Here is a 27717-nt window from a genome sequence, read left to right on the forward strand (position 1 = left end):
CCCCCCCCACACACACACACCTCTTGGAGCACATGTATAAATGCCCTAAGTGCCCTTTTTCACCAGATTAAAGTAATTAGCCATTGAAACAAGTGGCCTGGGCATGCAGTGGAATTTCCATCACTTGAACTCTTTAAATCAAGACTCAGTTGCTTCCTTAAAGTTTGGCACTGACTCTACAAGAAGTCCTTCATTCATTGCAGGAATCTCTGTAGATGCATATACCTTTTGGGCCTTTAAAATCCATGAATCAATGTGGAAACAGACTAGACCAGCTCAACCTTTTTAGCCTCATGGCAGCCCTTCAGAACTTTTTGGAATTTTGTGGTACTCCGTTGAGAAACAACGAGCTGGAATCTAACTGTTGCCACGTGAAGGCAGTGGGGCAGGACCTCATCCTACTGTGCCTATTTTTCTCACAGTCTGCCCCTTCCCTGCCATGGTCTGCATCTGAAGGGGCAAATGCAGCCCCTGTGCTATGACTTCTTCTCCAGCAACTCACATGCCAGCAACTGGAATCACATTAACCTGTGGCCCCCCTGCTGGCTTCAGGAGTGTGGGAACAGTGGCGGGATTTCATAGATTTCATAGACATTAGGGCTGGAAGGGACCTCGGAAGATCATCGAGTCCAGCCCCCTGCCCAAAGGGCAGGAAGTCAGCTGGGTTCATAGGATCCCAGCAAGATAAGCATCCAGTTTGCTCTTGAAGGTGTTCAATGTAGGCGCTTGAACCACCTCCGGTGGCAGGCTGTTCCAGACCTTGGGGGCTCGGACAGTAAAGAAATTCTTCCTTATGTCCAGCCTGAAACGGTCTTGTAGTAGTTTATGACCATTCGACCTAGTTGTCATCCCTTGGGGCGCTCTGGTGAACAAACGTTCCCCCAGATACTGGTGGTCACCCCTGATAAACTTATAGGTGACCATCAGATCACCCCTGAGCCTGCGCTTTTCCAGGCTAAACAGCCCCAGGGCTCTCAGTCTGTCTTCGTAGGGTCTGCTTCCCTGACCTCTGATCATGCGCGTGGCTCTTCTCTGGACTCTCTCATGCTTCTCCACATCCTTTTTGAATTGTGGAGCCCAAAACTGGACGCGGTACTCTGCGGTTTCACTAAGGCCGAGTACAAGTGGAGAATGACGTCCTGGGATTTGCTTGAGAAGCATCTATGGATGCAAGCCAGCGTTTTGGTCGCTTTACTAGCCTCAGCCCAGGGATGATCTGGGCTAAAATGTATGGTCCCATGTCCACCTGTTTGCATGCCTATTCATAGCAGGGCATGCTGCTTGGAGCACTGAGGCTGTTGGGGCCATGAGCACTACTTGTCTGCAAGTATACTGGGGCATCTGGTGCCTGGCAGGAGGTGGAGTGACCACTTTCCTGTTAGCAGAGGGGCTGGGTGCTGCAGCATCCTTGGAAGGGTGTCATGGCACCTTGGTTGAGAATCACTGAACCAGATATAGAATTATTTTTTACACAACTGGGTGATTTATTGCTACATCATCCCACACTCAAATATTATTTAAGGTTTCTACAAACCATGCCACTCATAATGTGTGGCCCAATCTCTGTTACATTGGGTTTACATGGGTATAGTAACATAGACCTCAGTCAGTTTACATAATCAGAAAACTGGCATAACAGAGGATAGATTCAGGCCTTTAATTCCTGTCTCAATTTAGAAATTAATAAAGCGACTTGAATATCTTTTGGAAAATGTTTCTACTGCTCAGCTTGTGATGGGGTGATTTGCATGTTTGCAGAGAGCCGAGCCCTGCAAAGTTTGCACGGTCTTTTTGGGTAGATAGAGTGCCTCCCATGTTATTCTTTCATCAACAGTCTAACAGAAAAAAACCCTTTAGAGTCACTTTTGGATTATGACAGATGAGATAACAGGACTAGGAATTACTACTAACCAACACAAGTGACACCTACAGGGAGGAAGCAGGCAATGCTTGAGAGAAGATAGTTTTATAGTATATGCAGCATGCTCTCAGTCCCATAGAGATAGAGGTGTGGACTAGAAACTAAGATATATTTATAATACAGAAACAGCTCTCCCTATGGAAGAAAAGGAAACCTCATTTGGAACAGCCCAGGATTCCTTCTGGTTTTGTTCTCTCTAAGAGTGAGAAGTCTGGCTAAAGAGAAGAGATTCATACTTTCGTAATGCATGTGATTGCATTACCTAAGTATCTCTCTCTCTCTCTCTATATATATATATAAAGGGCTTAGTCCATCTGTCTCTGTCTGTCTGTCCATAATGCTTTTTAAAGGCAGCAGCAGCAGGCAGGGGCATGGCTCCAGCCAGTGATTCAAGCAGGGAGGTGGCAGGTGGCAGGACACCAAGTGGTGGCAGCATGGGGCAGTGGGTGGTGGCGGCAGTCGCTGCATGCAAGCTTCCCACCCCCCACGTGCAGCCAGCTCCTGTGTGGCCTGCAAAGGAGCACTGCTGGCCTCATCCCTCGCTCTTCCCCCCCCGCCTCCCCAGCCCTGCTCCTGGGAGGTGGCAGCACAGGGTGGTGGGTGGCTGTACTCTGTCCCTGCCTGGCTGCACGTATCCCCTAGGACTGTCACAAGTACCCCTGGGGGATGCAAGAGAAGTAAGAAGATAACCAAAAACTGCAAGACGTGAACATGTCCCATCAACAGACAAAGCAGTCCAGGTCTACCCTTAAGTGCTTCCTATAGACTCCTGAGCTGTACGAAGTAGTATGTTCTAGTGGTGGCCTCTAGTGGCTTGTTCCAACCACATGGAAAATATCAAATGATTAAGACAGAAATTCCCATCTGAGTGGGTGTGTCTACACATGCATTTATGCAAGCGGGAATAGGCCAGCATCTACACATGCAGGTGTTAAAGCTCATTTATACTGTGTGGACTGACTTGGGACTAAAGTTCATCCCAAATCAGTCCACACATGCAGTGTTACTGTGTAGTAAAGTGTTTTCACAAGTATTACTACACAGTAGCTAATCAGGTGTATATTTGATACCTGCATGATACAGGTATCAAATTTTCACTCAAGTTGGCATAAGTCGCCATGTTTACTGTGCCGTATAGGCGTGCATGTGTACACGCGTGCCCGTATTATGCAGTAATTTCAGTTACTGCGCAATAAATGTGCACATGTCGATGCACCCAGTATGTTCAGGTCAGTTTCTGGTTGAAGTGTGTGTGGGAGGAGAAGAGGTAATGGTGAAGTTACACCTGCCTTTTAAAATCATGCAGCATTTGATATTTCTGAAACTCATGCTCTTTTTGTATTTATGTACTTCACCACCATATATGATTACCTTTCCACCCCAAGGAGTCTGTGCTCTGCCCCCCTACCTCTGCAATAGTTAGGTAAACCTTGAAAACATTTTTGGAGAGTTTTACATTTTTGTCTCCTCTTGCTTACTTTTCCCCTGAAGGTGATGGTTTCACCAGCAGAGAATTTGGACTGGAGGAGCTGTAAAAATTCACATGAAGAAAAATCTGACTTGGCTTCTCCCTGTAGCAAAACCTCTGGTAGTTTTCCATTAAATTGTCCCCTGTTTTACAGAAAGAAGCAGAGCTGAGTTTGCCAGCTAAAATGAATAAACAGCAGGTTAACCTGAAATACAAGTGCAATTGTTTATCATTTGTTCTATGGAGGGATTTCATTAATTTTTTTAGGACAATGTTTGCTGTGTGGAAAAGGCCAAAACGGTGTCTTTTACTAAATTTAATATGCAGAACCCACAGGTGTAACTTGAAATGTTGGTGCCCTGGATGGAGTGAGGGAGGGAGTGGGACTCCTCACACAGTGGTGAGGTGGTGCAGGCTGCTGATGCCTCAGTAAATGCTTCCTGAACACAGATTGCTTCTGTGGTGGTGGCAGCAATGGTGGGGACCCCCTTGGGGCTGCCAGTTTGGTGCTGCCTCTGAATTGGTACCTCTCTGGATTGATGTCCTGGTTGCACGTTCCATGTTAACATTAGTGGCAGAACCAAATGAAGCTACAGTCCACTACACTGTATTCACACATATGTTTGTTTTATTACAGGCTTTTCCACCCCCTGCTCTCATGCTGAACTAACCCAAGCAACGAGGGCAGTGCAGAACCAGAGAGAGACATGGCCACGCACAGCGTTGATTAAAGAAGGGGAGAAGGTTTTACCAGAAGTGCGTAGTGAGTTGTAGAGCAAATTTTGCTTGGATAGTTCCAAGGGTGTAGCAGTTGCTGTTATAACAAAAAGTTAATACTAATAGCTGAAATGAACTGAATCAAATCATTTAATGATACATAATATACTACAACTGCAACTGTTCCTTGTACTATGCTTTGTTTCAACACACATGGAAACCCATCTTTTACCCAGGTAGGGCCTGACTGGCGTTGTTTTCACCTGCAGCTACTGACACAAAAGAGAAGTGAATCCTCATTTTGCAGTGCTGTAAAGCGCTCTGCACTCAGTATTTGCTGAGGTGTATGTCAATGCCTGTGAAAGGCCCTGGGCCGTGGTTCACCTCTTGACCTCTAGAGGGCACCCTGATTTTACGCCAGCATCCTGCATGTTGTTTCAGCTCACCAGCAGCTCACCAACAGCTTGCTGTCTTCAATTTCATCAGGGTATGGATAGGCGTTCACTTGCAAACTTAAGAATTTATGGGAAATTCTCAGTGCTGTGAAAATATTTTGAGAGGTGAAGCATGCAGGTGTTGCCTGGGTAGAGAGCTATACTGGTCCCTCATAGGTCACATCTCCTGCCAGGGGGCAATACAAAGCTGCTCCTTGGGTCCCCCTATTGCCAGGGGAGCCAAATAATTGACAGCCTGCCATCACCTGTGCTGGGGAAGGCAGCAGGCTGTCAGTGAGCAGCTGGCAGCTGCTGAACAACTGCAATTGCCAAGGACAGCCCCCTGCCCTGCAGGGGCAGCTGGGGCAAAGAGAACTGTTCTCCTTTCCCCTGCCACCCCGAGCTTCCCTGTCACCCCTTGACCCGTCCCGGTGAGCTGCCCAAGAAGCAGTGGTAGTGGAGGATCCACAGGGCTCCCTGCAGCTTGACACAGGTTGTTCTATCAGGCAGCCAGCCTTTCTCCCTCCCTTCCTTCTCCTTGAAGTGGGGAGAGGGAGAGAGGAGGCCTATGGGATGCTGGAGGTCCTAGGGACCCCCATTGCATCATGTGTAACTGGACAGTGATCACATGTGACACAAGAAAACAGCAACATTGCCATTTAAAGAGCAAACAGTACGTGGCAGAATCACTAGGATTTTCCCACCACAAACTGCTTGAGCACCTGTGCACCTGTTATGTGTTTTTCCTTGCACAGTTGTAATGCCTGCCCATGCCCCCAGTCTTTAGGTGTGGTTGTTTTGCTGACTCTTATAATGAACAATCTTTGGCTTGAAAAGAAATAGGCAGCAAAGCAGTCAAGGGAAATATCTGTGGATGGTGATGATTGTAGTCCTGTGTAAATCCTGCTAAACTGCCCATGAGGAAATGGAGAAGCTACTATTCTAGCTCCCTTCCTGGACTGCAGATTGTCTCAGCCCAGGGACCAACCTTTAATGGTCAGTCTCACAATGGGACTGAGATGAGCTTGACTGTACTTAGGTTCCTTTTTTCAGAAGAAAGGGTCAATTTAATTCCCACTCTTTCTGGGATTACTGAGCCCATTCTTGATATGGACCAAATTCTTGGTGCACTAGAGGTTCTAGCAGTGATTACAACCTCCTCTCAGTAGCCAGAAACCAAATGAAATGGGAGAGGCTGGCTGGCTTTGTAGATAATGAAATATGGGCAGTGTTGGAATGACCCTGGCATGTTTCAGCTAGCAAAGGTTGTGGCATGAGCATAGGGATAAGATCAGTATGTTTCTGGCAGTACCAGCCAGGCTGGCTCTGCATTGAGCAATGCATTTAATTTGCCTGCTATTGTGCTTACACTGAGGAGGATCCTCCCTGTTGGGCAGGTCCTTGAAATTGTCATAGTTAGGAGTAATATTCACATAGTGTGGAGAAGCCCCCATCATAGGCCAGGACCTTGTGGTGCTAGTTGCTGTATAAACACAGAATGAAAGGATGGCCCATGTTCCAAGAAAGTGACAGGTTATATGGATCAAAAAAGCTTTCCTAAATCTCTTGGCACTAATACTGGTTTCTGGAAGATCTGACTGATGAATTAATTTACTCCAGACTTCCTCTGCATCGAGTCTAGACTTCATGTTCTCATAGCCCTTTTTAATCTATGTGGGCAATTTACCTGCAAGAAGTAGCTTGTAGCATTTCTCACTGTTGTAGATGCGGGATTAAATGATTAGTTAGTATACAGTTTCCATACAATGCAATATATACGAGTGCTTTATTCTCAAAGGGGGTAGTGTTCAGTTAAGGGGGTGTATTTTTAGATGTAGCCACTATAGGGCAGTAGTCCACCTACCATGACTGAAGTGCAATGCAATTTTAAACTGACAGGTGCTGGATGAAGGTGCTGGATGGTCTATCAGCTGCCTAGAGAAGGCACACCCTTACTGAACATGGTATGTGACTGCTTTCATCGGGGTATGAGTCAGTTGTCACAGTCACCCAACTCTCCTTGGGAGTTTGTACTTATTAACTTCAAAATAGCTACTTAGAAAATCTAAATGCTAAATAACTGTGTGTTGGTCCATAGCACACATGCAAAGTGTTGTTGGTTTAAAAAATAGCTGGTTTTATGTTATTAGATATGGTCATGAAAACAAACAGAGAGAATGTGAGAATAAAAAATACAGTATATTGCTCTTTAATAACACTAAAAATAGCTCCTCCTATGGAAAGCTTGCAGGCTGAGTACAGGAGTATGAGATGTTTGTGCCAATTATATACAGGGAGAGCAAAAGTCTTCTCAGACATTGAATCCCACACCCGGATTCAAGCTGGTCAGGAAGAGTTTGACAAAACTTCACTATATTATTATTATTATTGTTGTTGTCAACGTCGTCAAAAACATTGATTTGACAAAACCAGAACTTTTTGCAGGGAAGGTTCATGTTTGACAACATTCTCCACTCAAACAGTTTTTGAAAAATAACTGGTTGGTGTAAAAATGTCTTGTTTTGGAATGAAAAGAAAACTAGCTTTCTGGTTCAAAGTAAGTTTTTTGTTTAGAAATATAAACAAATTAGAAGGAATAAACCAAATAATTTTCTTTCAAATGTTCAGTTTCATACAATCATAGAAAAACAAGCCACAGAGAGGATTCAGGGGTCATCTAGCCACAGTCTAAGGATGGGTGGGTGGCTTACAAACCTTGGGTGCTGCCTAAGAAGAGGGGAGGCTGGAAGGGAGCTAAGGGGGCACCCACCCCACTATCTCCCCTGTCTCTCCCCCTGGCATGCTGCACCTTCTTGCACTAGCTTTGACCAGTGGCAGGAGAGAGCAGTGCAGCAGCAGCTATGGTGCAGAAGTGTGAGTGAATGTGGAGCATTCTGGGAAATACAGCTTCTGCTGCTGTGGCAGGGGGCTGATGCCTCCTTTTTTGCTGGTAAAAACTGGGATGACACTTCCTCCAGGGGCAGAGATCCCCTAGTGCAGGGGCGGGGAATTATTTCGGGCAGAGGGCTGCTTACCCAGTTCTGGCAGGCTGTCGAGGGCCGCATGGGTAGCCCCACCCCTTGGCAGGTGCCCCGTCCCCTGGTCACCATCTTGGGAACAATGTCCCAATGTCTTTGGTCCCAAGACATTGGTCCCATGTCCCTGGGCCAGCACCAGTGTGGCCCAAAGCGGGGCACAGGCTGGCAGGGGTCTGTGGAGCCAGGCTGGGCTGCACCAGCAGGCAGTGGGGGGAGCTGGCCTGGCTCCATAGAGCCCCTGCCAGCTGGGACCCTGCGATCCTGCCACCCCGCTCTGGGCCCTGTTCCCCCACCCACTCACTCCCAGTGCCCCCCAGCCCCGCAGTACAGGCAAGGGGCAGTGCACATCCCCGACCCCCTGCTCACGGGCAGAGAAGAAGCTGGTGCGGAGCACAGGGAAAAGCGGCCCCTTGCCTGCCCCATGCCCAGTGCCCCACTCTGCAGCCACTTGCAGCCTGCCTGTGCCTCATCCAGACAGCCCCGCATGGGCTGCAAACAACTGCAGCAGGGAGTGCTGGCCATGCAGTGGGGAAGGGCCACTTTCCTCTGCACTGGGAAGGAGCCTGGGGAAAAGCTGAGCGCGGGGGAGGAAGCGCCCCCACCCTGTGGCCAGTGCTTCCTGCTGCAGCCACTCACAGCCCATGCGGGCTGTCTAAAGCAGGCACAGGCAGTCCCAGGTGAGCTGCAAGCAGCTGCAGCATGGGGCATGGGACGAGAGAGGGGCTGCTTTTCCCTGGGCCACTTTTCCCCAGGCTCCTTCCCTGCTTGGGGTCCTCCCCTTGCCTTTCCCCCCTCCTTCCCCCTTACCTGAGGTTCCGGCACAGTGCAGCCCCATGGTCCCAGGCCAGAAGCCCCCACTGGGGTTTCTGGCTAGGGGGGCGGGGCTGGGCGAGCCCTGCTGTTGTGGGAGCCCGCCAGGCTTCCCCTGGGTCCTGTCATTTTTGACAGGAGCCAAGGGCAGAGAATTACCCCATCCTAATTAATAAACTAGGCGACTGTGGCATAGATGCCTACACAGTCAGATGGATTGCAGATTGGCTGAAGGGTCGCACTCAGAGGGTGGTGGTGGATGGATCATACTCGACTTGGGGGGAGGTGGGTAGTGGAGTCCCCCAGGGCTCGGTCCTGGGGCCTGCGCTGTTCAATTTCTTCATCAGCGATCTTGATGTTGGGGTGGAAAGCAACCTGTTTAAATTCGCTGATGACACCAAAATTTGGGGGGAGGTGAGCACGCTAGCAGGGAGAGAGAGATTGCAGAAGGATCTGGATAGGTTACAGGGATGGGCAAACAGGAACAGGATGTGTTTCAATACGGACAAGTGCAGGGTGCTGCACTTGGGTAGAAGGAACCAGCAGCACACTTATAAGATGGGGAGCTCCCTACTTGAGAGCACGGAGGCGGAAAGGGATCTTGGTGTCATTATTGACTCCAAGATGAACATGGGCCGACAATGCGAGGTCATGGTTGGCAGGGCTAACCGGACCTTGTCGTGCATCCACAGGTGCATCTCGAGTAGAGCCAGGGAGGTGATCCTCCCCCTCTATGCGACGCTGGTCAGGCCGCAGCTGGAGTATTGTGTCCAGTTCTGTGCGCCCCATTTCAGGAGGGATGTGGACAACATGGAGAGGGTCCAGAGGAGGGCCACCCGCATGATCCGGGGACAACAGGGCAGACCCTACAGTGAGAGACTGCGGGACCTGAACCTATTCAGCCTCCACAAGAGAAGGCTGAGGGGGGACCTGGTGACCGTCTATAAACTCACTAGGGGGAACCAGAAGGGTTTGGGGGAGACGCTGTTTCCCCTAGCCCCCGCTGGCATAACAAGGAGTAATGGGCACAAGTTGATGGAGAGGAGGTACAGATTGGACATCCGAAAAAACTACTTCACAGTTAGGGCGGCTAGGAGCTGGAACCAACTTCCAAGGGAGGTGGTGCTGGCCCCTACCCTGGGGATCTTTAAGAAGAGGCTGGATACCTACCTGGCTGGACTCATTTGAGTCCCGTTTTTGTTTTTAGGGTGAGTGGTTTTGTTTGTGTTTTTGGGTTGTTCTCCCGCCCTGGCGGGGGGTCGGGCTAGAAGATCTATTAGGTCCCTTCCGACCCTAAAACTATGAAAGCATCATGCATCACTTCCACTGCTCTGCTGTGCCAGCTGTCTCAGGAGCTGGAGTTGCAGCTGCTATAGGGAAGGGACAGGGAGGAGGGGAGAGAGGAGAATGGGGCCCCCCCAGGTCACAGTTATGCCTCTATTATCTAGTCCAACCTCTGGCTGGAGACGGGATCTTTCCTGTTTAAACCCTTTCTTCTAAGTGTTTGTTTAGCCTAGGGGCCCACAACCTGTGGCATGCATGCCACAAGTGGCATGGCCAGCCTCTGTGTGTAGCACATGGTAGATCAGGGAGGGATAGGCAGCACAGGGAAGATAGGGCAAAGAACAAAAAGAAGAGCAGCAGATTCATCAGGGAACACAAGGCATGGAGTAGAAAACAAAGCAGCAGATCAGGTAGAGGAAGGGCATTGGAGTTGCACTTAGGGAGGGTGCAGGGCTTTATTTGTGGCATGCCTGCCAAAAAGGGTGGCTCTCACTAGTCTATCGTATGCTTAGAAACTTCTAGTGATGGGGGTTCTGGCAGTTTGCTAGGATGCAACCATGTTTGAGATCTGGGGCTTTTTTTATCTTCATTCAGAACAAGGACTTTTTTTTTAAATCTCCAAAAATCTAGTGGAATGAGAAACGTGTTTCATGCCAGCTCTCATCAGGAGGTTGTTGGTGAAATGAGGAACAGCCCATTTCCTCAGAGTGAGAATAATTTCCCATCTGCAGCACTTTCCACACTTGGGGGATCACAATGCATTGTTACTACTGAGAAATGTTGTTGTCAGGGAACAACAGTTGCTAATAAAAGCACTTGACTTTACTGCATTACAGGAGCTGGTCTGTAATGTATAATTAAAACATGAATCATAACCTTCAAGTTGATGTGTCACTGTTTTATCAGTGTAAGAACATGAGTCATTTGTACTTCCCTGGCAAAGAATCCCAGCAAGTGTAAGCAGGGGGAGAAAAAGGTCCTATTCACGAGCAGCAGGTGAGGGACTCCAGTCATTCTCACTCGTATATATTCAGCCAAAGTGCCTCAGCTGTTCATCCTGAAATACAGCACTCAGCAAAGGGAGAGTATGGCAGAGCTGGCTTGAGCTCCCTGGCAGAGCTACTTCCCACACAGCTCTCCGATGGCACCACACTTCTTGTCCATCATACCTGCTAGTCTGGTCCTCAGCCCCTAAAACATGCAGTCTATTCAGCTGCAACACTCTCTGTGATTACAGCCCTGGGTTTGACTCACTAAAGAACTTGAACGTGACAAATAGCTCACTCTTTTTAATTGTGTGTGTGTGTGTATGTGTGAGGATGTGTCTACACGAGATGTGATAATGTGCAGGGGGATGCCAACCGCCAGCTCTCAACACCCTTCTGGTCCTGGTGGCCATAGCCATGTCCACCACTGCCCAGCCCCCACCCGTGGCCCTGCAACTGGCCCCCACCCAGCCCTGGGAGGAGGTCTTCCAGCACCTCCTGGCTGTTGCAGCCCCTGGCCCAGCCCCCACCCCAGGTCCCCTGCCACCTACTTGGACCCAGCCCCACCACTTGCCCCAAGGCCACATGTCTGAACACCTGGAGGTGCCAGATGTGGTCCTGCAAGGATATGCTGGCTCTGGACTGAGGCAGGCCAAAAGGGAGCCACCAGCCACTGAGGAGTGCTGTCCAGCATCACCTGCGGATGAGCCCACTGCCCACCGTAGTCACTCTGGCCCCCAGACCTATGCAGAAACTGGTCAAGGCTGGAGTTCTGGGTGCCTGCCCCCATGCTCTGCACTCTAGGCACCCCATTCCTGTTCCACTCTGGGACTCAGACAGAGACTGAGACTGTTGTAAATAGTTTCACTTTGGGAAGAGGGTTTTTTACTGTTGGTGGGTGGGGAGGGTGGTGGAGAGGCTCTGTGTGTTGAGGGAGGTGGGGCTCTGTGTTGAGGAGGGAAGGGGGAGGGATGGAGTGCGGGTTGTAAGGGCAATAAAGGTATTTGGTTCACCCATGTGCAAGTCCAGAGAGTGGTTCTGGTTGTGGGTGGTGGGGCAGTCAGGTTGGAGTGGAGGAGCGGGTTGGGCAGGGCATCCTGCAGCTGGTGCCCTGGACTCTGCTGGCATGTCTGAGGCTGTCATGGAGCCTGTGCTGGGGGGGCCCTGATGAGGCCAGCAGGGACAGTACCATAGCCAACAGCAGCATGGGACATTGGTCTTTGCTGGTAGGGGCTGGGCTGGAGCAGTGGTGCACTGGATGCCATGGGCAGGGGCAGGGGATGGAGCAGCCTTGGCACGGGGAGGCTGGGTGGCCAAGGAGGGAGCTGGCACGTGCTGCTCCTGTGCTGAGCATGCAGCTCCTGGGCAGGGAAGGAGCTGGCCAGGGATTAGAGCTTCCAAGATGGCTGCCAGGTGCTGGCAGCTGGCTCTAGCTTCAACATGGCTTCCAAGTGCTGACAGCTATGTGGCCAGAGGCTAGAACTTCCTCCGATGGCCACAGGGGCACCGTGTCTACACGTACTATGATGCTCCCCAGTAAAGCACCACCGTCTTCATGTGTGGTGCTATTAAGTCAGAGTAAATTAATTAACTTGTCTGTAGAATAGCACTACCTGTCACAAGTACTATCCTATGGCAGAGTTACTTAGTGTGCCACAACGCACGTGTCAACAGTGACCAGGGCTGGCTGGGGCATGAGGGTGCTAGTGTGGGGGCTGCCTACTGGCTAGCCCTGCACTATAGCACCCTTATGCCCCAGGCAACCCCTCTGCAGCATGTTAAGCTGAGCCAGAGAAGCTCTGGGCTGGCAGGCTGATCCTCTAGGCCATCTGCCAGCCAGGGTTGTGCTGCTGCACCTCAGTGAGCTGTGGTCTCAGGTTCCAGTGTATAAATACTGCTCTTGGGAGCAATAAACTTTGGCACAAACTGTGCTGGAGCTTATTCAGTCACACTTCTTGCATGTGTGGATGTGCCCAGTGTATATGTTTTCATTATCTATATAAAAAGTCTAATATTTTTTATGCTATTAGGCTCATAGCTTTGATGTTATGTTGTGGTTGGAAGTTCTTCAGGTTATTTAGGCACCGTGTGAAGGAAAAAAAAAAGCTTTCATTATTCAGGAATTTATATATGTTACCTTTGGTACAATTGTAAGCACCATTGCAACCTCCATGGAGTTTCTGAAATGGTAAATGCCAAATTTACTGTCTATTATTGATGAAAACCAACACCTTTAACTACACATGAAAATTAACTAGCAGCCAGTGCAGTGGAGGCCATGTGTCATTTACTTCTTGCAAGATACACTCATTAATAATAAAGAAGCTTATGAGACTATTAAATCATTTAATAATTTGCTTCTCAGCCTATATCCTTCTCAGCCTATGTAAACCATAGCAATTCTAGTCATCATGAGAGTGGCTTAGAAATCATGAGGTTTAAAGAATAAGAATGGATATCATTTTACTTTTGTCTTCTGATTTTTTTTTTTTAGAAGCCCTTTTTTTCTACATATTCAAGCCTCTCTCTACTACCACAAGGGCTAGAAACTTACCTTTTATAAAAAAACAAAAGCTGAGATTCTTTTGACTTCTCTTGACTCCAGCAAGTAGCCTTAAGAAAATAAAACTCATGAAAAAAATCGCAAGATTTGGTAACATAACCTCTTCTTAGCTATAAGTCACCAAGATGTGATTTTGTTTTTAATTTCATTGGATATGAACACAAAAACTAATTTTCTGACAGTTAAGCTGGCTTAATTTTTTTAAAGCCAATTTAACTGTTGGAGAGTATACATGCTTGTGGAGCAGAGTCGGCTTAAATACGGTACAAGATAATACAACTGTAAGTGTATTATCTTGGGTCATATTAGTTAAGTTGACTTAGCTCATAAGATGGCTGCCACCATGTCAAGGAGCTGTACGTGTGTGTGCTCTGACATAGCTTAATTTAAGTTGGCATAGTTAAATTGGCTTAGTTAAATCACCTTATTTTAAGTCAGCTTAGTATGTGTGTAGGCACCCTTTTTTTTAAATAAAAGGGGAAAAATGTGAGAACAACTGTGGTTAATAAAGGGAACCTTTAAACCAGGGACAAGAATGTACTTGGGTGGAACCCATAGGCAGAGACTCAGCAGTCCTTACTAAAATTTTAGTAGGGTCAGAAATTTCTGACTAGGCTCAGAAATAATTTTTCATATCTTTTCCTTTCAAATCTGAGCAAAGGCAGCAGCCCTTAGGGAAGACTACGCCGTGGCCAAGTTTTGAAATACAACCGGTTTTCTTGTAGCCTTGTTTAAAAGTTATGGCTGCTTGCAGACATGGAAAAAAAATTCTGCTTTACTTTAAATTTGGTGTGCTCCCACGCTGAGCCCAGCACATGCCCAGAAGAGGCAGTGTGTTAGTTGCACCCGGCTTTCCCAATGTTTGTATAGATTGGGTGCTTTAGTGAGGCTTTATGAGTGCTGTTATCTAATAATTGATTGAATCCACTATTAGATAAAAGCACCAAAAAGGCCCGCTGAATTGCCCAATCTATACAGACGCTATGGAACAGGGTCAAATTAAAGTGCTTCTGCTTCCAGTAAAGTGGGTATTTTTCCCCTCCCGTCAGTCAGTGCCCTATATCTTGTTTATTTGTCTTTTTTAACAATAGGAAAAAAGTTGTAATTTTAATCACCCATCAATCTAAAAATGCTTCAAGGGATTTCTTACAACTTTTTGAGAGGGAGGGAGCGGGGAAGAAGTTACACAAGCAGAAGCCAAGAGTGAAAAATTAGGACTCAAAAGTAAACGCCTCAGAAAGTTGCCATAGGAACTGTTTGGGGTAACTGTAATTTCCACTGTGAGATTAGGATATAAGAATCAATGAAATTTTATTAGAGTTTTTTGAATATTTTTAGCTTGTCTGATGCATTCTGTGTGCATTGCGTACACATTTGAATGCATAAATGTTAAGTAACAGTCTTATTTCTGGAATTAACTATAAATGTATTCTGCTAAAGTCTGTGGGATCTTTTAGCATGGAAGATAGTATTGCTCTGAATATAAGACATTCTTGCTTTCCTGTTTGTCAACTATGCCCACATTAGCATGTTGAATCTCCATTCTTTTAACTGCTGTGTTTTGTTAGGATGAGCCAGCATAGAGGATGCACTGGGAAAGGAAGAGTTATCATGCAATGAATGGAAAGTATTTAAATTATGGAAAGCTTACCATTTTAGGGCTTTGAATATTTAAGAACTTGAAATAAAAAACAAGGGAAGGAAACAAAAACAAAGCAGAAAGGTCAGCTTGTTAGAATCATAACATTGCCAGGATCTCTCCACACTTGAGAATAAGAGTAGATTTGAAATCTGGGGAACACCAGAGGAAACCTTAATGATTTCCCTTTTCCATCTCCTGCAGTTCAGCTCACAATCCCTCTGATAGTTTTCTTTTTTCTTGTTTCAAGCTGGATTTACAAGGGACGGTACAGGTCAGGATGGAGATGCTGATGGAGATGCTGGAAGGTATTATGTCTGGTTATAAACAGCAACATCAATCCATCATTTCATAAAGCATTGAATGTCACAATATACAGATCCTATCAGGTGGTTCAGTTGGTTCCTCCTGAGCTTTTTGCAACACAGATTACAGGAAGATGCTCCCCACGCCAAGGTTCTCACACAGTACACAATAGACAATTCTCTTGTGGCTACTGCAGCCCTTTTCATTGACATTTATTTATTCACCAATGGTCATAAATAAAAACTATTGTGTTAGTGAATTCTAAATTGCCCTGAGCAAAATAAAATTAAATGCATTATTATTTAGGATTACCTTCTTTTTCAGGGCAAATACAACCTTACAAAGCTATTTTCCGTGATAAATCATTGCAGAAAAGATTGTCACTATAGAAGAGTGTGAGAAGAAATGAACAGAATTTGATATTATGGTAGACTCTGAAAAACGTAGTTTCTTTAGAAACAGCTAATTTACATTACCTATATCCTGGGTGTTTTTTATAGGATGTTGGAGTACTTGCTACAAATGTTAACTTTCCACTATAATCAGCTCTGTGAGATAGGACAGTAAATTTTTTGATCATGATTTCATAAAGTATTATGGAATCAGATGGGAATAAACAGTAGGAGCAGTTAAATAGCAGGGTGGAATAAATATACAGATAGAAGATAGAACTGGAGAATGGTTTGAGTTACAATTTTTTTACATGAGGTATGTAGAGTTTTTAAGGACCTACATTCCACTCGTTAGATAAACCCCAGTCTGAAGAGCTATTGAAAAAAATGGATATTAATTCTCCTCTCCCCACCCCCTTTTTTTTTCTTTTATGGTTTGAAAGCTTGGGCTAAAAGTAAATTTCCTGTGAGGTTTCTGATAGGCATTTAAACTGGTGTGAATATAAATCTTCCCTCTGCACCTGAAAACATTGGGTTATTTTTCCATTTTAGGCAGCATGAAGGGAGAGTGTAAACACAAGTGGGGGCATAGCCAACATTGAAGGGATGTATTATGCAAAGTAGGTTCAAGCATGTGCAACACACACCTTTTTTAGGAAAAGCTTTGCTTAAAATGGAGCAGCTCTTAGTTTAATGGTGGTGCATCAGGGTCCCAAATGCTGGTTTGTTCCTCATTAAGCCTGCAGAGGTATACAACAATTTTCCCTGATTCACTTGGCTACCTCTGGCTCCTTTAGTCTGCATATGAGTTTGTATTCTTGCTCTGGCCTATTAGTAGGGTGACCATACATCCCAGATTGACTGGGACAGTCCTGGATTTCTGAGGCTGGTCCTGGATGGATGGTGAAAATTAAAATGAGTGCCCTAGGTGCAGGGTGTGGGGAGGGGAGGCAGAGTGACAGGATCTGTGAAATAGGAAGCCTTAGCATACAGCAAAATTGTCCTAATAGGGTACCTTGATTAGTGGAATGACTATTAAAAAGGGAGTTGTTAACACCTATGAAGAAAACAATAGGTAATGGGTCATTAAGGGGTCACTGAATCCTTAGGTTCCTAAGTAGTAATGCCAATGGTATCCCGCCCCTGCCTCTGCCTGTAGCAGCAGGGGGAGAGGAGGTGGGTTGGGGCAGCATCCTGGGCCATGTGTAGACAAAATGAAGGGCATGTGTACATGACACTTTAAAGCGGGTTAAATGCTTTTGCACCACTTTAATGGTGTTGGTGTTTGCATGTTTCGGTGGCGTATTGCACAGTAATTCCAGCCACTGTAGTAAATTCGGCAGTGTAATGCACCTTAAATGACTTGGCGCACAGCAAACTATAACTCCTCTGAGGAGTTTTAATTTGCTACCCTACAGCCCTGGAGTGAAGCGCTGGGCTCCGTGCAGCTCAGGGCTCTGCAGGAAGCCCCTGCAGGCAGCCTGGCAGCAGCCGAGGAAGGCAGGATATACCCAAGGAAAAAAAAAGTGGCGAGCCTGATCTTTTTTTTTTTTTCCCCCTTGGAGCTTGCCTGCCTGCCTGAGCTGCGTGGGGGCCTGGTGCTTCCCTCTGTGGCTGTGGTGCCTCCAGGACTGCCTGAGCCAGGTGCCTGTGGGTGGGTGCTGCTGCTGCCGCGGAGGGAAGCACCAGCTGCAGCCCAGGGACCTCTCCACCCACCGGCTGCTCACCCTCCCCTTCCCACTGCTGGAGAGGCAGGGGAGTTTGGGTCTGTGCATGACACAGGGGCTTAAAAGGCCCTAAATTGCAGTGGTGTTTTTAAAAACCCACCCCTTCAGTTTAGGGCCCCTGATTTGTCTACACACACCCCTGGATTTCATTTTGTCCCATATGGTCATCCTACCTATTAGGCGCTACATAAGTAGAAAATGCGCTGAGGTTTCCTTTACGCTTATTCCACTCCTTGTCCTGGAGGATGTCAGATGACTCACTTATTATGGATACATTTGTGGCTAATGCAAAGAGAAATACATCCCCCACTGTGATGTTTCCAGCCTAAGTATCACACACAGTTACACAATGAGCTAGGTACTATACACATGTCCACATTGCTTTTTAGCTGCAACTCCTTGACTTTAGACCTCTGATTTTCATTTCTACCCTTGGTAAATTGAATTACTCTGGGAGTAAGGAACACCATCTGTACACTCCACCTCCAGCATTGAACCTAGCAAATCTATTTAGTATGATACTTTCTCTTGGAATACTGACACTAAACATCATTTTTATATTTACCTTATTCTTTAGTGGAAGATTAGATGTGATTTTTCCAAGCATTTATGAAGGATCATTATGACATTGGACTCATCATCTGTAACCTTCCCATGTAAAAGAGCAAATCATTGCAAAGGTAGAAAAATTTGGAGAGCAAGAAAAATCACACAACGTGTATTTCACAAAAATATAAGTTGCTAGAACAAAGTTTATTACAATGTCTAAAATGTAACACAGGCTACTGCTTTTAATTCTTTTAAAATTAGCTCTTCCTTTCAGATTATTTACAGTGCGAGCCATTCATTGTGTGTGTGTTATTTAAAGGGATGCAATGAATCTAATTATTTGAATCTCTTGCATATTTACCTGGTACCATCCACTCCCATTATTCAATATCAAATACTATTATTAAATAATAACACAGGGTATAACTATTTTATAGTAAAAAATATATATTTTTTAATTAGTATTATTAAGTATATTCTAATAATTAAATCAATGGAAGACTTAAAGCAAATCTTTTAAAGGAGCATTTTGTGTAGACATTAGGGGTGTGCAAAGCGGGCCCTATTCGATTAGGATTCAGATTTGGCCCGAATCAGGGACAGTGATTTGAAATAGTACTTCCGGTCCACTTCTGGGTCTGCTGGGGAGTGCACTGGAAGGCACCCCTGTGCCTGCCCGGCTGGGCAATTGGCCGCAGGGGGATCCCAGGTACACCCCCCAGACCCAGGAGGCACCAGTCGCTGACCTGGTGGGGTATGGGGGGGCCTCCCACTTCTAGTCCACTTCCGGGTCTACTGCCAAGTGCGCTGGGGAGCCCCCCACGCTTCTGCGGGATGCTTCATGTGCTCCAGCATCACAGAATTCATGAGCCACCTGCTACCTAGAAGTATGTAGAAAATACATTTAAAGCTGTGTCTATGTCTGAATTTCCAAATCTTTCTGAATCTCTCCAAATTGATTCGGAGGCTTCTGATTCAGAGAGATTAAAGGGTCTCCTGATTCAGTTTGGATTCAGAGATTCAGCCACCGACTCTCCACCGAATGGAATCGAAGCTTTGCACAGCCCTAGTAGACATCACAGGATAGGAAGCTAGGGAGCAATATGGACCAAAGTAGATGAAATTCTCACGGGCTCCTGTTACTTTGTGACATTTTCTGCCACTTTATGTTATTAACATTTTTCAAACCCTTGTAAAAATTATACTTGGGACTGCTACAGATCCCTCTGTATGGCTGGGAAAAAACTTTCACTCCCCTCTCTTTCCTGAGGCCATCAAAAACCCCCCATGAAGATCAAGGAGGCCTTTAATTTCCAAGATGGAAGCCTCTGCAGTGAGATCTGTGAGGAAGACAGAGGGATTGGCTTCTCTGATGCAGGGCGTAGCTAGAGAGATTTTAAGCATTAAAAATACAGTGTATAAGATGCAGTGAATAAGGAATTTGGACACCCTGGTGAAGAGAATTCAGGAAGTGGAGGACAACGTTCCTTCCTGTGAGGATGGAGACTGTGGAAATGGCTAGGTAGACAGGCTTTCACATCAAGGAGCTGCAGGTTCTGAGAGACAAATCACTGGGCTTGGAAGAACGATCCAGGAGATAAAATATCTGCATTGTTGGAGTACCTGAGAGGTCTGAAAAAGAAAAAAACCCCACATATCAGCTTGTTAAAATGTTCTTGAAACACTCATTTGGAGATAGAGAAAGCTCACAGGTCTTACTGGAGGAAGCTTGGTTTGGGAGAAAAACCGAATGCCTTCATACCAGGGGAAAAAGAGCCTTCAAAGCTGTCAAAGAAGTAGGAAAATTGACATGGGGTGAGCCTGGCATTTGTATAATGTTGTTCCCTGATCTCCCTCAGCAGGTGTCTGAGAAGCAGGCTATAAAACTAAAGGTCAGACACAAGCTCCCAGGTACTTTTTGAGGTATCCTGCCTATTTGACTCTGATTCACTATGGAAAAACCTACACTTTTTCTGACTCTAAGATCGTAGACATTTTTATCACACTGATACCATCTGGAGAAGGTGAACATATGGAATGATCTGAGTGCTAAAAAAAAGATATATCAAAGAAAACAAAGCAAAAAGTGAGGGGTTTTAGATTTTTGGACAGTGTTGTCAACAAGCGGCCTTATTATTTTTTTGGTTAAATGTCTTTGTCTTCATTACTGAAGAGTGGTGGAGAGCTTTTGGTTATATCTGGCCACACCTTCCAATTTGGTGTTAGTATTTCTTCTATTTTATATTTATTCTGTTTTTCTTTTTTCCTTTCTTTTCTTGTGCAGACAGGAACAGGAGTCCCAAGGGGGGATCCCAGGATGACGGGCTATGCGACAACACTCCCAATTGCACCCTGAATGAGGGATGCTAGGGGCAAAGGGGTTCTGGGACAGAAGCTATGATGCATGGGAACCACTGATCCATGGTCCGAGGGGGCAGGAAGGCATCTAACGAGGCCCACTCTGGGGAGCTGCAGTAGGTACTTGGAGTAGCTCCAGGCTGCCTGAGACCTGATGCTAGTGCCATCAGGGAAACCACCCCTCTTCTAGGCCCAATTTGCTACCCCCAAACATTGGTGGTCACCCCATAGGCCCTAGCTCCCCAAGCAGTTCCAGGCCAGTCCCAAAGGGGCACAGGAGCACTCAGAATATGGGGAGGAAAGCACGGCCCACCAGCCTGGTGGGCCAGACAGTTCCTGGGGCAGCTTCTGGTAACAGAGTTCGCTTGCCCCAGCTCATCCACCCACCAGCTGGGAGGCCCAAGGGCAGTGGCGCACCGCGGGTCTCTGGGGCCCCGGGGTCAAAACCTGCATTTGCGCCCCCACCCGGGGACGATCCAAGCAGGGTGCGGAGCCCCCTCTTTCACTGCACAGCACTTCCACGGGGAAATTGATACCACGGCACACCGGATGCTGGGGGAGGGATGGCGGCTGGAATTTCTGGCCGTAACAGGTGAACAAATGCTCAACCTGCTGGGCAGGTGGGCCACACATCAAATGTAGAAGTCGCCATGGCCTCTTGGGCCAGCTGGTGCCCCACCCCAGGCCAGTGCCTGTGGGCTATGGCCCCCTCCTAGCCCCCACACCCCATCGCTATGCTACTGCCCAGGTGGGAGCTCTTTTGCTGTCTGTGGCCCCACTCATGACCCAGATCACACTGTGAGGGAGCAACGTAGCTTTGTCAGGAATAGGCAGCCCCAGGCTTGGGCCACTTGCCTAACATGAACCCCGGGCATTGGCAAGGGCTACAGGTCCAAGGTCCTCAAAGGGGAGACATGGCCCTAGGGGCTAAGGGGCTAGGGATCCCTGTCGCATTCCTCCTGACCCCAAACCCCCTTCACTTCCTCTGTCCTGACTGCCCCTTCCAAGTGCTCTTGCCTGTTTCTCAACTCCACCAGCCACCTCTAATGGTTTGCTGTTTTGTGTTAATTGGGAGGAGGCACCAAGCTGAGACATGGCCAATGTTCAACAGGTTTTCTTCATTAAACACAGGAAAAAATTGGTAACTGCAATATTTTAAACAGTGGCATATCTCTTCCTTGCACCCTTCCTCTTCCTCTGCACCCCAGTGTGTGCCCCTTGGGGGTGGGGAGTCAGGGAGGGAGAGGGAAAGGGGAACAGTGTCTGGGCAGCCTGGGTTGTGGGCAGTGCTGTCTGTGAGGTGGGGCCAAAGGAGTCTAGGGCAGGAGACCCATGGCCTGGTACCGGGGCATGGGCACTCGAAGCCTTTGGGCCCTACTCGTCCAGGGAGGGCTCCTGGTCTATGCAGGTAAGGAGCTAGTTGGTTGGGGCTTTGTAGATCTGTTGCTGTGGTGTGGGGCTGGGGCCACCAACATCAGTGGGAGGCTCACCCTCTCCCCCAGTCCCTGCATTGCATGTGCTCACGGTGCCAAGCCTGGTCCATAGTTGAAGTGCTCCTTCTGGCAGTCCAGTTATCCCCCATAGGGCCTCATGAGCCAGGGCAGGATGGGATAGGCTGGGCCCCTGATGAGGACTTGGGGGCAATGATGCTGATGATGAAATCGGGGACCCCAAGAGTGTAGTGCCCAGTCTCCATCAGCCTGGGGAATGGGGAGTTGCGCAAGACATGGGCATCATCTTCGTTGGCCATGTGAAAGCTGGTGGCCCAGTCATGCCCTGCCCCAGATGCCTGTGTTGTGTGTGTGTGTGTGTGCATGTGTGTGCGCACGCGCTCCTTAGATGCCTGGATTGTGTGTGTGCGCGCACCCTGAACACCTGGGTTCTATGTGTGTGTGTGTGTGTGTGTGTGTGTGTGTGTGTGTGTGGCCTGGATCCATTATATATATGATATAAACTATGTATACATCTGTCACAAATAGATCCAGGCCCCCCACATATATATTTCTCCTTTTTGTATTGCATCTAAAATCAGTACTACTAATAAAGAAACTACAAGATAGTTTCACAAACATGGGTGCATGTTTTTACAGCAATCATTTGTGGGTGTAGATAATTGCAGATGCAATTATTGGCCATTTGGTAAATGGTCATTAGGCTAAGTACATGATTTCCAAGTATAACTTGGTGCTTAGTCATCTATAGAACTTACACAATGTCCACTGACCACTGGAGGAGTAAAATATTCCAGGTGAAAACACAGAGGCTTTGCTAAAATTTGGTCTTACAGATGTCACACTAGGAGCTGAAAAGCTCATTTTAGGTGACAGGAAGTGACAGTCACTTATTTTGGTGTACTGACTACCACAGCACAATTGAGGGATTCAGCAATGACTTTTTGCTGTGTAAAAAGTGCCTTGAGTTTAAGGTGACTGATATAAAGCTGTTTTCATACAGCCCTTCAAAAACACAAAAAGTCTTGGTAACAAGTTTGTAAGCCCTATCACCTGAGTGATTCGAATATACAGATACTTGCTAATAGAATTATAATGTTTATGTATGAACCAGATTACTATAACGAGTTTATGAATAACATAATGTAGGATTTTTTTTTAAATTATTTTAAATTCTAATCTTTTTAGATAGTGCAAAATTCCCAGGTCCTCCCTTATGGAAAAGAGCTACAGAACTTCTGTAGTTGGCTTGAACCAATTTATAGAATTCACTGCTCTGACCTATTTCTGGTAGATTACTGTAGAGAACAGTTTAAACAGTCTGTGGAGGGAATCTCATTCACTACCAAACATCATGGTAGCATAAAAACATTGTGACCTGTTGTGGTCTTTCTGAGTTCTTTGCAAGAGAAGAATTACTCTATTACCATATTTATTTGAATACCATATTTATTTGAGTTTTCCCCTCAATCAGCATGGAGAGGAAAGCCCCTTATCTTCTATTCACACAAAAGGAAACCTCATTAAATATATTGTCTATTATTAAACTACATCAAAAAGCAGCATGAGAATCTGATGGTGTTCAATGCCGATAAATGCAAGGTTCTCCACCTTGGGAAGAAAAACCCGCAGCATCCTTATAGGCTCGGCAGTGCTATGTTGGCTAACACTATGCAAGAAAGAGACTTGGGGGTCATCATTGACCACAAGATGAACATGAGCCTGCAGTGCAATGCTGCGGCTAGTAAAGCGACCAAAACGCTGGCTTGCATCCATAGATGCTTCTCAAGCAAATCCCGGGACGTCATTCTCCCCTTGTACTCGGCCTTAGTGAGGCCGCAGCTGGAGTACTGTGTCCAGTTTTGGGCTCCACAATTCGAAAAGGATGTGGAGAAGCTTGAGAGAGTCCAGAGAAGAGCCACGCGCATGATCAGAGGTCAGGGAAGCAGACCCTACGATGACAGGCTGAGCCATGGGGCTCTTTAACCTGGAAAAGCGCAGGCTCAGGGGTGATCTGATGGCCACCTATAAGTTTATCAGGGGTGACCACCAGTATCTGGGGGAACGTTTGTTCACCAGAGCGCCCCAAGGGATGACGACTAGGTCAAATGGTCATAAACTACTACAAGACCGTTTCAGGCTGGACATAAGGAAGAACTTCTTTACTGTCCGAGGATCCTATGAACCCGGCTGACTTCCTGCCCTTTGGGCAGGGGGCTGGACTCGATGATCTTCCGAGGTCCCTTCCAGCCCTGATGTCTATGAAATCTATGAAATCTATGAAATGTGCTTATTAATGCAAAACAACTATGAAGTTAATTCAATGCAGCGAACATTGAGCATGACTATAAAAAAGCAGGGTGGTGCAGGGTGGTGCACAAATATACTGATGGGTACCTTTTTTTTGGCCCTTATAAAAAGCAGGTAGGTGTTTTTCCCACAGAGAACTGGCACTGGGCCTGGAGGTACTGCAGTGCCAGTCTGGCACTGGGAGAACCAGAACCATCCCTGACACCTTTGATCTTAGCCAAAAGGCCAAGATGCTGGTAAGAACCTACCACAAGTACAAATTAGTACAGCCCATCTGAACAAGATGCACGGTAGTGCCCATTGTGCTCAGTCCCCCTCAGCATTGACTCTTTTCAAGTCACAGTGAACCACTACATTGAATACATTTTGACTTCTTCACTCCTACAGCTGAGCTGTCCTTTTCTTTACCGTTTCCAATTATTCCTGTGTCTTCACCAGCCTTGAATGTCTGGCAAACATCACCACATGTGGTGCCAGGCAGTTCACCCACATCCCTCTGTCACCCCCTCTCTCAGCCTGTCACATGATTAAGATGGCCCCATCCTCCATGAGTTGGAGCCAGACTAGGTTTTCCTGTGCCTCTTCTGCATATACATTTTTGGGAGATCCCAGGACTCCTGATAAGAACACCTGGTTCCTACCATGAGTTGGGGGTTAATTAGCACATAGCTCCTTTGTGGGGGAATCCAGAGTACACACACATACTGAACAACGCTGAGCTTTGGGGTCACTATGGCTTGAAACGATGACTTCCTACACAACATGGACTGCAGAATTCAACTGGATAATTCCCGTAACAAGTTCATCATTGTGTTGGCTCATCATTGTGTTGGCCTACTTTTAGAAGCCATTCCATTTAAAATGAAAGAGGCCAAGTGAGGGAAAAGCCATTACATTCTTGACAGATAATTTCTCTTCTCTTTCCTCCCTCTCTCATTTTAGAACTTGCTTCCTTCCTTCATTTGTGAAACCTGAACTTTATTAACCTTCAGGGCATGCTGAAAATTACATTTTTTTCTGCCCTGTAAAGTGACGGAAGATGGTTAATACAGTAGTGGAAGTAGTGGAAGAGAGATCCAACCAGAGCCCGTTTCATGAGAGGTTTATTAATTTTTGCTGCATTTGCTAATTCTTGCAGTCATATTGTGATTTATCTAGTAAATGACAGAATATGTTTACTGTAAAGCAGTATAGTGTGAGGCTGTGTGCATGTGTGTGTGTGTGTGTAAATATGATGATTTAGAACAGCAGTTGATGGTGGTGGGGCAGAATAACCCTTTATAGGCATAGCTCCTTGCTACCAATGACCTCAGCTGCAGCATGACATGGGCAAGCCATTGCCAAGCATGGTGAAAGCAAGCAACTCTGCAGGTTGGATGCAATGGTTCTGTAAACCAGATGTGGACTGTGGGCCATAGGTCACTGATCCCTGATTTGGAGCATCCTGAAAAACACAGTTTTGTCAATTACCCCTAGATCACAAAGCGTAGGAAGCCACAAATAGAAAAGATGTTGTGAAAACCCTAAACATGTGGTGGACCACACAACACAGAGCCAAGTCTTCTTCATCCTTCTGCAGGCACTGACACCATCCTGTGTCATGAAAGAAGACAGAAGGCAGAGCAGGGTGCCACCTTGGGACTAACTTGTAAGAAAGGCTAAGCTTTTGGAGGCAACAGCCTGCTTCCTCAAATGCTATGAACAGACTTTTGAGTAGTGGTACTAAATAGAAAGTAGTAAAGAAATTTAAATACAAAGGATAGGGAAAGGTGAAGGAAAGGACAAGAGGAGGGGGCACTGCTGAGAAGGTGGGTTGAAGACATCAAAAAGGATAATCAAAGCAGTTAATCCACTGAGGTATATATGATCTTCACAGTTAGCCCAGGGAATGGGAGAAGAATCCATAATCTCTACTGAAACCATATTTAACACAATCCAGTCTGTTGATGATTTTTTTGTCCTGCAATTTTACATGTAAATTGGTTTTAACAGGTGTTTTTTTTTTAAGAATAGCTACTCTGAAGCCAGCAATGGAATTGCCAGGAAATTCAAATATTCTGCCACAGAATTTTGTGTCTTTCTGAAAATTGAACTGGAAATGGAAAAAGGTAATTTTGGCCTGCGTTTCAGGTACACAGGATAGCTGATGATTAGACTCAGGGTGTGCCCAGCTGCATGTGTGGGGGTGAGGGTGTGAAAGCTATTTGGTGCAGTACTGGGTTGAAAATATATCTCCATGGGAGTTGCTATACACTATTACAAACAACATTTGAAGTGAGCAACAATAAAGATGACAAAGGCAGTGTAATGGAAAAAACAACACAACAGAGCCAGCAAGGTTGATATTGCAATATTAAGGACAGATGCCAAACTGAACTACTCCAGGATCCCATGAGCCTGAGAGCTACAGGCATTTGAGAAAAAGCAATTATAAGAAACAGCAACGGGAAAAACTAAAAGTGTTTGGAATTGGGTTGGAGCAAACAGGTTAGAGTTTGGACGCGGATCCAAACTATATATGCTCTGTGGTCTGCAAAACTGGAGCTGGACCTCTATAAAAAGAGGTTGGGAGATAGTGGATACTTCTTGTTTTTGGTCATGGTGTTTCCAGGAAGTTTGGAGACACAAAAGAACAAAATCTGAAAGGAAAATCCTATTCTTATGTATATAGTTCATAGGTAGGAACCTACCAAAATTGAGAAGGCAGGGGGCTGATTTTGCAGGCCGATCACAGGGCCAGCCATCATTTTCATGGGCTTATCATGGTGAGCCCCCTATCTCCCCCCACCCTTGATTGGCCAAGGGACTCTGGTGTCCAGGAGAAATGGTTTGTAAATGAGAATTACATTAACCATTTTTCACAGCTACGTCATATAATGGCTAATCATTAGAGCTGAGCATGAATCAAAATTTTTATCCTGCAGGAAATTCTATCATTCTAACATTTTTTTGATCCTGAATTAGAAAAAAAAAGGTGAAATGCTGTATTTTTACCCATAACAAAAGTTTTTTATTCAGAAATGGTGAAGTATTTCATTTTGGATTCTTTTAAAATTAAAATAGGACTTTTTGATATATAAAAATCATGTTTAATTTTGATTTGCTGAATTGGCTTGAAACTTTTCATTATGAAATTGCTTATTCCCATGGTGTTGTGTTACCTAATAGGTTTTGTCAGTTGGGTGTCTCATGCCCCCATTCTGTCATATAGGCTGGACTACATTTTAGTTTTTCAGAAAGTGAATTTTCTGTCTCACGGGCCAAACACTCATGCATGCATACCCTGGTGCATGGCAGGCTGCCCTGGGTGGGGTGGAGAGGTTGGGGCCAGTACCTGGGCTGGCGCCAACAACCTCACCTGGGGTCCTGGAAACCTCCAGCAGCAGGGAGCCTGGCCAGCAGCTGGAGCATGGCTTTGGCCAGCCAGGCTCTGGTTTCAGGAAGTGCATGCTGGTGCCATGTGCACCACCCTGCTTTTTTATGTTGTGGGTTTTTTTGATGCTAGGATCTCCCACTGTTCAAAAACCTCCCCACAGGGAAGACTTGCATATACAGTGTGTGCGGTGTGTAGTGCTGCAGACCACATGTGCGCACTTGTCTGGATGTGTCCAAAGCACCCTTCCTCATAGTCTCTCCTAACTATTCAACTGGTCCACTAAAAGACATGACCTATGCAAACCCTTGCTTCTTATGAATTCTTAAAGGTATTTATATGTCCAACTCCTATTGAGATACGTAACTTCCACTGATTTCAGTCTCATTCC

Source organism: Alligator sinensis, unplaced genomic scaffold, assembly GCF_000455745.1.
Source record: "Alligator sinensis unplaced genomic scaffold, ASM45574v1 scaffold1377_1, whole genome shotgun sequence".
NCBI lineage: Eukaryota > Metazoa > Chordata > Crocodylia > Alligatoridae > Alligator > Alligator sinensis.